This window comes from Nicotiana tomentosiformis, chromosome 5, assembly GCF_000390325.3.
Source record: "Nicotiana tomentosiformis chromosome 5, ASM39032v3, whole genome shotgun sequence".
In the NCBI taxonomy this organism is placed as follows: Eukaryota; Viridiplantae; Streptophyta; class Magnoliopsida; order Solanales; family Solanaceae; genus Nicotiana; species Nicotiana tomentosiformis.
Genome location: NC_090816.1, coordinates 14,891,338 through 14,900,029, shown reverse-complemented (window position 1 = coordinate 14,900,029; position 8,692 = coordinate 14,891,338). Strand labels below are relative to the sequence as shown.

At 36.6% G+C, this 8,692-nt stretch overlaps 2 long non-coding RNA genes across 4 annotated transcripts; one reads left to right on the top strand and one right to left on the bottom strand.

Moving 5' to 3' along the window:
• Nucleotides 1-4,388: 4,388 nt before the first annotated feature.
• On the top strand, nucleotides 4,389-6,068 carry LOC104108000 (uncharacterized). Of its 3 annotated transcripts, none has more exons than XR_688917.4 (3): nucleotides 4,389-4,552; nucleotides 4,681-5,380; nucleotides 5,719-6,068. It is a non-coding gene; the product is annotated as an uncharacterized lncRNA (long non-coding RNA). The 3 variants fall into 3 exon arrangements; XR_011415940.1 differs by having other exon boundaries at nucleotides 4,389-5,102; nucleotides 5,223-5,380; XR_011415939.1 differs by having other exon boundaries at nucleotides 4,389-5,380.
• LOC104107999 (uncharacterized) lies at nucleotides 5,520-8,148 on the bottom strand. Its single transcript, XR_011415941.1, has 4 exons — nucleotides 7,657-8,148; nucleotides 7,409-7,578; nucleotides 7,022-7,135; nucleotides 5,520-6,198 (listed from the first exon to the last, which is right to left on the bottom strand). It is a non-coding gene; the product is annotated as an uncharacterized lncRNA (long non-coding RNA).
• Nucleotides 8,149-8,692: the final 544 nt, after the last annotated feature.

Here is an 8,692-nt window from a genome sequence, read left to right as displayed (position 1 = left end):
CGCTAAGGCAATTATCCTGTCCAGCCTCTTTCCCTTCGCGAATGCAAGGCTTTGATCGCGAACGCGAAGCTTTGAACCTCAAGCCTTCGCAAACGCGGATACTCTGTCGCGAAAGCGAAGCACAAAACGTGATAGACCCAATTTGCTCTTCGCGTTCGCGAGAGTACCTTCGCGAACGCGAAGAAGAACACACCAGAAGTCTGTAGAAAACCAGATTTCCTAAGTCTGAAATCATCCTGTAGCCCATCTGAAACTTACCCGAGCCCTCGGGGCTCCAAACCAAACTTGCACACAAGTCCTAAAACATCATACGAACTTGCTCGCGCGATCAAATCGCCAAACTAACGCCAAGTACTACGAATCGGACACCAAATCAAAGGAAATTTTCAAGAAAACTTTAAAACTTATATTTTTACAACCGGACGTCTGAATCACGTCAAATCAACTCCGATTCTCACCAAATTTGGCAGACAAGTCATAAATATTATAGTGGAACTACACCAGGCTCTAGAACCAAAATACGGACCCGAGGTCAATAAATCCAACATCAGTTATTTCTTAAAAATCATTAAGTTTTCAAGCTTTTAATTTTTCATCAAAATTCCATATCTCGAGCTAGGGACCTCGAAATTCGATTCCGGGCATACGCCCAAGTCCCAAATCACGATACGGACCTATCAAAATTGTCAAAATACTGATCCGGGTCCATTTGCTCAAAATATTGACTAAAGTCAACTGAGTTGAGTTTTTAAAGCTTTATATCACATTTTAATCCATTTTTCACATAAAAACTTTTCGAAAAATTATACGGACTGCGCATGCAAGTCGAAGAATGATAAATGATTCTTTTCGAGGTTTTAAAATACGGAATTACTTATTAACTTTATAGATGATATTTTGGGTCATCACACTTCCTCACCAAGCATATGTATATCAATGACAAGCAAGGTGGGAAGCATAAATAACATCAAGGAGAGTGGTTAAACGAATATTCCAAATGAACCTCGATCACAACTTTCAAGCCAACAATAGTTCAATAAACCCTCAAGAACCTTATTGTTCAAGTATTTCTACAAATCTCAAAATATTTATCTACAACTCAAGTATAGAATCTAATACCTCAAGAATAACGGTTGTAGCAATGTATTAGTGGTTAAGCATAATGATGCCGAATTAAACACATCAATGTTTCTCAAAATGTCGTCAAATTTTAATCAAGTTATAATAAACGAAACCTTGGTTTCTAACATTTAATTCCATATTCTTAGTAATATAGAAGTCAAGTAAGACATGAAGCAAGAAGGTCACGTAATTCTACAAGGCGCAATTTATAGTATAATTTACCCCCGAAAATGATTAACCCTGGCACATGCATATATGCTCGTCACCTCATATATGTATCATCCCCGCATGTAGCAAATAATGGCAATTAGTAGGAAAACTTCCCTCAACAAAGTTAGGCAAGACACTTACCTCACCAAATCGATACAGTAGATGCTATCCCGCCCAAATCATCTTCCGAAAGGCTCAAAACTAACCAAAAGTAACTCAAAATCATCAAATAATGCCATAGGAATCAAACCCAATCGATAAAGGCCGAATCTTTACACATTTATTCAAAGTCAACCAAAAAGTCAAACTCGAGCTCGCACCTCGGAACCCGGCAATATTCACAAAATCCGACAACCCATTCAATTACAAGTCCAACCATACTAGTTTTACTCAAACCCGACTCTGAATCGATGTTCAAAACTCAAAATTTCACTTTAGGAAACTTTAGACAAAAACTCCAAATTTCTCTTTTAAAATCATGAATCAAATGCCAAAGAAGAAGATGGAATCACGGAATATAATTAAAACTGAGTAGAAAATAATTACCCCAATCCACGTGGTGAAATTTGCCTCCAAAATCGCCCAAATCCGAGCTCCATAGCTCAAAATATGATAAAATGTCTGAATCCTTCGAAATAGAGTACTTTATAATACTGCTCCAGCAATACCCTTTGCGAACGCAGGAAGACCATCGCGTTCGCGATGAACAAAATCACACCGGCAAAAAAAGACTCTACGTGTTCGCGGCATAGTCCTCGCGAACGCGATGCACAACAGGACCAACCATTCGCGAACGCGGCTGCAACTTCGCGAACGCGAAGACATTTCCTCCAGCTCCTCGACTACAACTCTATGCGAACGCGACATCTCATCACGAACACGGAACACAGTCAACTTACCTATCACGAACGTGTTCCATATATCGCGTCCGCAAAGAACAAATTCGCAGCAGGCCAAATTACACTTCGCGATCGCGGCTGGACCTTCGCGATCGCGAAGAACACCAGAAGCCACAGGTAACAGCAAATTGTAATTCCGATCGCGAAGTGTAATTTGGCCTGCTGCGAATTTATTCTTCGCGATCGTGGATGGACCTTCGCGATCGCGAAGAACACCAGAAGCCACAGGTAACAGCAAAAACCAGCAATAACAACATGACCCAAAATGGTCTAGAACCCATCCGAAACTCACCCGAGCCCCTCGGGACACCGTCCGAACATACCAACAAGTCTCATAGCATAACACGGACTTACTCGAGGCCTCAAATCACACATAACAACATCAAAACCACGAATCGCACCTCAAATCGAACTAAATAAACTTTTGAACTTTCAACTTCTAAATATCATACCGAACTATATCGAATCAACTCGGAATGACCTTAAATTTTATATACTTCCCAAATGACATAATGAAGCTATTCCAACTCCCGGAACCAAAATCCGAACCCGATATCATCAAAGTCAACTTTCGGTCAAACTTATGAACATTCCAAAAGTCCAAATTGCCAACTTTCCCCAATTAGCGCCAAAACCTCCAAGAAACATCCAAATGCAAATCCGAGCATACGCCTAAGTCCAAAATCACCATCCAGACCTAATGAAACCATTAAAACTCCGAACTGAGGTCAAATACACAAAAGTCAAACTTGGTCAACCCTTCCAACTCAAAGTTTCTAACACGAGAGTCCTTCTTCCGAATCGATCCCAAATCACCTGAAAACCAAAACCAATGATTGACACAAGTCATAATACATCATATGAAGCTACTCAAGACTTCAAACGACTGAACGGAATGCAAATGCTGAAAACGACCGGTCGGGTCGTTACATCCTCCCCTCACTTAAACATATATTCATCCTCGAACGTGCCAAGAGTCGTTCCAAGGACATACCCGCGGGTGATCCGACGTCATCCCACTCCATATAAGCCTGCCAACACAATATAACTGGAGATCCTTACTTTAACCTTATTTCGTAAATCTTAGAACCGAATTTCCATATCCGGAATTCATTACAAGACTCGAATCTCACATCTACACATTGAATAAGTCTGAACAGGTTATGCCAAGCCATAACTATGACCCAATATGTAACCACGTAATATACCACATCACTCAGATACTCACGACAGTAACTGCTGACCCCCAGAACTGCCCAAAAGTAAATCTGGTACCGGTAGTAAATCTCATATCAAATAAAACCTCGTTTGAAACCTTCGTACACTAAAGATGATGAAAGAAACACGCAGAATCTCTTAACCACTCATCTGATCAATAAGCCAAGGAGCTCACTCGTCCGACCAGGACCATTGCCCAAATCCTTAGCGGAAATATGGTATCATTCTTTTGAACATTTCTTATCCCAATACGATAGTGCAAATTTCAGGTCTAGAAACCTCACCTCAGCCAATACAAGCAGCCCAACGGACAAGTCTCACAAAAAAAACATATGGAGCCCCTACACAACGCGGTTCCATACACCCAACAAGTAATAATTCATCCATGACAGATAATAGTAAGAAAGTTAAATAAGAAGGCTACTGAGCAAGTTAAGCATGCATGGTAGTTTTAGCATTTTCCTATGAACTATCTTCAACAAAGTGAAAGCAAAATACATGAAATAGCACAGGGAGTTACATCTCATCATAGTACCGTTGCAGTGCGCAACCCGACCCAATCATATCAATCCACATAAGGTACCCATGGAGCCATAATACTCGGACTCACTGATCACATGTGCGTCAACATCAAGCACGATAGAGTGCACAAAATATAACTGTGGGAAGATGATTAGGCACAAACAATACTGAGAAAGATAAGCACAACAATGGTGCAATAAGCAAGTCAACATCACGAGGGCCATCTCGCCCATAACGTCATAAGGCCTAAACGAAATTACAATATGCGTGCGAAGAATTATGTAACCGTCAAAACCCGTCATAGCATAATAGAGAAACACACACACATACATACATATACATATATATATATATATATATATATATATATATATATATATATATATATATATATATATGGGTTTTGCTAAGTCCTTCCCCAAATCCCACAATCTCCCTAAAACATAAACCCAAATAAATCTAATCTCTCTCCCATCAAAAACCACTTTACCTCTTTCCTCTTCTCATTTTATTCCTAATCAGCTGGCAGAAATGAATTCCTTGAAGTCTAAGCTTCATCTTCAGCTTTCAATATCAGTTTTGTAAGCCCAATCTAAATCTTCATAAAATTTCTATATTCCCCCAATTTTTCCCAATTCTTTTCAACTTAATATCAATCTTTTTTTTTTTAATAGATCTTCTTAAGTTCATCCATGTTTCGGGATTTTAGGTATTATAAAAGTAAAATTGATGGAAAACATAGCGACATCGACACTGGTTGTGGCACCACAACGTTCTATTGTTGTGTCGCTGCAAGCACTGCTTAAATTTGCACTTGTCTCACAAAGTTCTGGCGTTAAAGATAAGTTCCTAGTGAATTTTCAATCATAGTAAAGTTTTAATCTTGGGTAAAAATTAGTTCTTTTTAAATAGAGACGTATATTTCAGGGAGCAATTTACTCTCACAAATGTCTTCTTGCCTCTGTTTCCTTACTTGGTTGACAATCAAGTATTTTGCAGGGTAGTTGCGATGCAGATTTAGGGTGACGACAAACTAGAATTTTTTTCAACCTCTACAGGGATTGTTTGTCTCAAGTTTTACAAGCTTCAGATTGTACAAATCATGAATTAGAAGCTGGAGTGTGCGACGCTGTAATCTCACAAATATTTTCTTACCTCTGCTTCCTTACTTGGTTGCGGAATCCCATATAAGAAATTCTTATTTTCTTCATCTGCTAAGAGGCCTTGTATTGTACTTTGTTGGTCCACCAGGTGTTGGAAAGACATCATTGACTTCATCAATTTCTACTGCTCTAGGCAAAAAGTTTCTATTTATCTCCCTTGGTGGTGTCAAGGATGAGACTGATATTAGAAGTCATCAGAGAACTTACATTATAAGCATGCTCGCACGCCTTATTGATGGTTTAAAGGTGCAGAGTGAACCCTCTGCCAAGCCTAATGTCGCTTTTAGTGTTTATTGCAATTTATATGTGCTGGTTATCTTACCATTGGACCTTGATTCACATATTTTATACATGATTCTTGATTGTCAAAGATTTACCTCTGTCATTTTCATTTTAGTTGTTGCTCGATCGCTTGTTCGCCTTAATCAAATAAACAATACTTAAGATTTGCAATGTTAATTATAGTTTGTGGTGTAGGAATATTGTTTAAGTTGTGATTGTCTATTACAAAGACACTAAGGTCTGTTATATGCTCTCATGAACTATGTTTTACAAACTAAAAAAAAAATTTCCAACATCTGCAGATATTCTCAAGTTGCAACTGATTTTTACTCATGGACTGATTGTCTCAAGTTTTACAAGCTTATGATTGTACAAAGCATGAAACTAAGAAGCTGGAGGGCGCGACTGCTGAAACATTTGATACTGCAGAAGCTCTACAAAATTTTATATTCATAACACTTGTAATTCTTGAAATAGGGAGGAGAGTCTCCTCTAATATTGTGATATGTAGAAACTAGTAGCTTATTCATGAATTTTGTAAGTATTGGTGGTTAGGCCTAAAGTCCCCCTCTCATGTAGTCATCTTAAACATTTTAAGAAATATACAAAAGATTCTTCCAGTTACCAAAAATATTTCTGCCCATAATCAAAATATGAGTTGATGCAATTTATGATATTTCTACAGTATAAAATTATAATGTACATTGACTTTTCCTAATGAGCAAAAGGACTCCATAACAACTGGATTACCTCAGAGCTTCCTTGTCCATCCCTTTTGAAACCTACAATAAAAATATTCTTTTGATTATAATTTATATACATTATGGATATCTAGCAATTTAATAAGAGTTAAATATAATGAAACTACACTCACTTGTGGGGAGATTGAGATATTGGAATTTCAGTTGTTTTTCTTTTGAGTGGACAATTTCTTGAGTCATGACCAGTTCCACCACCAATTAGGAACATGACAGTATCTTAGTTTTTTAGCAGCTTAAACACCACCAATTAACCTTTTTCCTTTTTTCTTTCTTTTTGCCTGAGATTGTTGGGGATTTTCAATATGATAATCTTCATCTGGAGAACTATGTTCCGTAGATTGACTAATATCAATATGTTCATGCTCATCAATAATATGCTCATTTTCAGGAGACATTGAACAATTTGCAGCACACTTTCTAATTCCAGTTTGGCACAATCAATATGACCTTTCATCTTCACTGATTCACGAATCAAATCTCTAACTATAGATTGAAGATTTTGGAACTCATTATCATCATTACTAAGATTCATCATATGAGAAAATATTAGTACCAATGAATTTTATTGCCTCCATTTAGCCAACAAATACTTCTCTAGTAAGATAAAATAGTTATGAGCATTAAGTACTCGAATAGAATGCCTGCACAAAATTCCTGAAAATTCAAACTCTTGGCAAGAACATTGATCAACCTCTTCTACTGGATTCCAATAAACAAAACGTTCACCATCTGTTTTGTTGTAGTAACGCCCAATATAAGATCCATCACTATTTAAAAATAAACCATATTCAACAGAGAGTATTATCTCATCCTGTAATAACTTAAAGGCAAAAGGAGTGAGTACCTTTGATGCATGTTTCTCCATTGGCATGAATGTCTTAATTTGAGGATTGTAATACTTTTGCCGCATCGCTGCCTCTTCAATGGCATGGTTTCTTATGCTGACCACTGTAATAACCTGTTCAACAAATTCTTTAAAACTAGTTCTTCATGTAAAAATCTTTTCAAATATGCATTAAAAGATTTTGAGCGTCCAATTGTTTTCATTCCAGCAAAAGAATATCCTTTCAAGTATGGTAATGCCCATGATGCACAATTTGCATATAACAATTTGATATGCCTATCTGATTCAAGATTAAATTTAGGAATCAATTTGTACCACTGACACTCAAATTCTTCTATGCTACCAATTTAATAAAGCCTATAGAATTCAGATTTAAATTGCAGATACCTTGAACCAAGGACAAAAGAAAACTAAGTAGAAAACTTAGATGCAATATGCCATATACAAAAGGCATGCTTTGTGAGAGGCGATTCATTAGCAATCGTTTCTATTAATCCAAGATCTTGATCAGTTAATATGATTTGTGGATGTTTTCCACTTATAAGCCGTAAGAAACTCTGTAAAGTAAATAGACATTAGCAATAAAGCAAAAAAATATTAAAAATATATATTTTTTAGAATAAAATGATATTCACCTTTAATGACCATGAAAAGGAAGAGGCCTTCTCATTTCGTAATAGCACGCAACCAAAGAAAATAGTATTTTCATGGTTATTCACGCCAACCCAAACTTCCAGCTGTATCTCATAATGATTTAATCGATAAGCAGTATAAAAATAACTATATCTCCAAAAAGCTCATAAGCACGAATAGAGTCCCCAAATGCCCAAATGATATTTTCACATCTTTGACATGCATCAACTGTGAAATCATATCAGAAATCAATATCTTCATCTTTCAAACTCTTGCAAATTTTTAATAGCTCCAAAGTATCATATTCAATATTGGTAGAACTTTCAGATTGAATAAAATTCCTGATATCTTTTTCTGTAAAAGGCAATTGCCCTACATGTACACCATTTTCTAGTTCAAGCACTCTTCGGATTAAACTCATTGAACATCCAGCTTTTGCAAGAAGTGTAATCCTCTTTTGATCAATAATATCAATATTTCAATAAGCAGGAAGAAATTTCACTTCCTTATTATTCAATAGTTCGTGGTTGTGGACAGTAATTTCTCCATTAATATAACATTCACTATCACCACATGGACAATGACTTCTCGAGACACCTATTGTAAAATAAGTTGAAGTATTATTAAGCACATGTATTTAAAGCCAACAAAAGTATAAAATTCTATCAATACAGATTGTTTGATTTGAACAAGGACAAATAAAATGGAATATATAATAGTGCGCATAAACAAATCGAAAGAAACAATTTACAAAAAGTTTACACCATATTTTTGAACAGCAAAAGACGATACATAAAAATATTAAACTCTTACCTTCATTAGAATATTTATCAAGGTATCTGGCGAGAAAAGCTACTTGTAATGATCCAACCGGTCATTTTAACTTTAAGAATCCCGTTCCCTAAAAATAAAACTTCTCGTATGTGCTTTCAATGATTCATGACTTGCGGGGATGATTGGTTCGGGATTTGAAAGCGTTTGGATTGAAACCGGAACACTTGGTTCCTTAAGTTGGCTTTAAAAGGCCAAGTTTGACTT